Source organism: Hypomesus nipponensis, chromosome 24 (genome assembly GCF_054491055.1).
Source record: "Hypomesus nipponensis isolate SF chromosome 24, ASM5449105v1, whole genome shotgun sequence".
NCBI lineage: Eukaryota > Metazoa > Chordata > Actinopteri > Osmeriformes > Osmeridae > Hypomesus > Hypomesus nipponensis.
In genome coordinates this window covers 322,501-325,000 of record NC_140384.1, presented here as the reverse complement: position 1 = coordinate 325,000, position 2,500 = coordinate 322,501, and the positions used below count along the sequence as shown (strand labels likewise).

Sequence of the window (2,500 nt, the reverse complement as noted above, 5' to 3'; positions counted from 1 at the left end):
CAGCCTGGCAACGCCCGATCTCGTCTGATCTCGGAAGCTAAGCAGGGTTGGGCCTGGTTAGTACTTGGATGGGAGACCGCCTGGGAATACCAGGTGCTGTATGCTCTTTTGCTCATTCACTTAGAAACTGAAATCTTGCAATATGCACAAGTAGTCCTTCATGAAAGGGGCTGGAAGCTGTTTTCATTTTGACACGAGAGAGAGAGAGAGAGAGAGAGAGAGAGACTACCTTGCATTGTCAATTGCTAAATCTGTATATGGATAAGTAGCCTATGGTTGTCAACTTATTTCGTACGGCCATACCAGCCTGGCAACGCCCGATCTCGTCTGATCTCGGAAGCTAAGCAGGGTCGGGCCTGGTTAGTACTTGGATGGGAGACCGCCTGGGAATACCAGGTGCTGTATGCTCTTTTGCTCATTCACTTAGAAACTGACATCTTGCAATATGCACAAGTAGTCCTTCATGAAAGGGGCTGGAAGCTGTTTTCATTTTGACACGAGAGAGAGAGAGAGAGAGAGAGAGAGAGAGAGAGAGAGAGACTACCTTGCATTGTCAATTGCTAAATCTGTATATGGATAAGTAGCCTATGGTTGTCAACTTATTTCGTACGGCCATACCAGCCTGGCAACGCCCGATCTCGTCTGATCTCGGAAGCTAAGCAGGGTCGGGCCTGGTTAGTACTTGGATGGGAGACCGCCTGGGAATACCAGGTGCTGTATGCTCTTTTGCTCATTCACTTAGAAACTGAAATCTTGCAATATGCACAAGTAGTCCTTCATGAAAGGGGCTGGAAGCTGTTTTCATTTTGACACGAGAGAGAGAGAGAGAGAGACTACCTTGCATTGTCAATTGCTAAATCTGTATATGGATAAGTAGCCTATGGTTGTCAACTTATTTCGTACGGCCATACCAGCCTGGCAACGCCCGATCTCGTCTGATCTCGGAAGCTAAGCAGGGTCGGGCCTGGTTAGTACTTGGATGGGAGACCGCCTGGGAATACCAGGTGCTGTATGCTCTTTTGCTCATTCACTTAGAAACTGACATCTTGCAATATGCACAAGTAGTCCTTCATGAAAGGGGCTGGAAGCTGTTTTCATTTTGACACGAGAGAGAGAGAGACCACCTTGCATTGTCAATTGCTAAATCTGTATATGGATAAGTAGCCTATGGTTGTCAACTTATTTCGTACGGCCATACCAGCCTGGCAACGCCCGATCTCGGAAGCTAAGCAGGGTCGGGCCTGGTTAGTACTTGGATGGGAGACCGCCTGGGAATACCAGGTGCTGTATGCTCTTTTGCTCATTCACTTAGAAACTGACATCTTGCAATATGCACAAGTAGTCCTTCATGAAAGGGGCTGGAAGCTGTTTTCATTTTGACACGAGAGAGAGAGAGAGAGACCACCTTGCATTGTCAATTGCTAAATCTGTATATGGATAAGTAGCCTATGGTTGTCAACTTATTTCGTACGGCCATACCAGCCTGGCAACGCCCGATCTCGGAAGCTAAGCAGGGTCGGGCCTGGTTAGTACTTGGATGGGAGACCGCCTGGGAATACCAGGTGCTGTATGCTCTTTTGCTCATTCACTTAGAAACTGAAATCTTGCAATATGCACAAGTAGTCCTTCATGAAAGGGGCTGGAAGCTGTTTTCATTTTGACACGAGAGAGAGAGAGAGAGAGAGAGAGAGAGAGAGAGAGAGACCACCTTGCATTGTCAATTGCCAAATCTGTATATGGATAAGTAGCCTATGGTTGTCAACTTATTTCGTACGGCCATACCAGCCTGGCAACGCCCGATCTCGGAAGCTAAGCAGGGTCGGGCCTGGTTAGTACTTGGATGGGAGACCGCCTGGGAATACCAGGTGCTGTATGCTCTTTTGCTCATTCACTTAGAAACTGAAATCTTGCAATATGCACAAGTAGTCCTTCATGAAAGGGGCTGGAAGCTGTTTTCATTTTGACACGAGAGAGAGAGAGAGAGAGAGAGAGAGACCACCTTGCATTGTCAATTGCCAAATCTGTATATGGATAAGTAGCCTATGGTTGTCAACTTATTTCGTACGGCCATACCAGCCTGGCAACGCCCGATCTCGTCTGATCTCGGAAGCTAAGCAGGGTCGGGCCTGGTTAGTACTTGGATGGGAGACCGCCTGGGAATACCAGGTGCTGTATGCTCATTCACTTAGAAACTGAAATCTTGCAATATGCACAAGTAGTCCTTCATGAAAGGGGCTGGAAGCTGTTTTCATTTTGACACGAGAGAGAGACCACCTTGCATTGTCAATTGCCAAATCTGTATATGGATAAGTAGCCTATGGTTGTCAACTTATTTCGTACGGCCATACCAGCCTGGCAACGCCCGATCTCGGAAGCTAAGCAGGGTCGGGCCTGGTTAGTACTTGGATGGGAGACCGCCTGGGAATACCAGGTGCTGTATGCTCTTTTGCTCATTCACTTAGAAACTGAAATCTTGCAATATGCACAAGTAGTCCTTCAT

General features: G+C 47.4%; 5 non-coding genes and 4 pseudogenes across 5 annotated transcripts in view; all 9 read left to right on the top strand.

Annotated features, from left to right (window-relative positions):
- Window positions 1-105, top strand: part of LOC146228160 (5S ribosomal RNA) — a 119-nt gene extending 14 nt beyond the window's left edge. The window contains exon 1 of the ribosomal RNA XR_014743202.1: window positions 1-105. This exon is cut by the window's left edge and continues 14 nt beyond it. This is a non-coding gene — a ribosomal RNA (5S ribosomal RNA).
- Window positions 106-289: 184 nt separating this feature from the next.
- On the top strand, window positions 290-408 carry LOC146228159 (5S ribosomal RNA). The gene has a single exon (XR_014742493.1). It is a non-coding gene; the product is annotated as a 5S ribosomal RNA (ribosomal RNA).
- A 196-nt stretch (window positions 409-604) lies between these two features.
- On the top strand, window positions 605-723 carry LOC146228158 (5S ribosomal RNA). Its single transcript, XR_014742492.1, has one exon. It is a non-coding gene; the product is annotated as a 5S ribosomal RNA (ribosomal RNA).
- Window positions 724-897: 174 nt separating this feature from the next.
- Window positions 898-1,016, top strand: LOC146228157 (5S ribosomal RNA). The gene has a single exon (XR_014742490.1). It is a non-coding gene; the product is annotated as a 5S ribosomal RNA (ribosomal RNA).
- Window positions 1,017-1,184: 168 nt separating this feature from the next.
- On the top strand, window positions 1,185-1,293 carry LOC146228156 (5S ribosomal RNA; annotated as a pseudogene).
- A 172-nt stretch (window positions 1,294-1,465) lies between these two features.
- On the top strand, window positions 1,466-1,574 carry LOC146228155 (5S ribosomal RNA; annotated as a pseudogene).
- Window positions 1,575-1,768: 194 nt separating this feature from the next.
- LOC146228154 (5S ribosomal RNA) lies at window positions 1,769-1,877 on the top strand (annotated as a pseudogene).
- Window positions 1,878-2,059: 182 nt separating this feature from the next.
- Window positions 2,060-2,178, top strand: LOC146228153 (5S ribosomal RNA). Its single transcript, XR_014742489.1, has one exon. It is a non-coding gene; the product is annotated as a 5S ribosomal RNA (ribosomal RNA).
- A 156-nt stretch (window positions 2,179-2,334) lies between these two features.
- On the top strand, window positions 2,335-2,443 carry LOC146228152 (5S ribosomal RNA; annotated as a pseudogene).
- The last annotated feature ends 57 nt before the right edge of the window (window positions 2,444-2,500 follow it).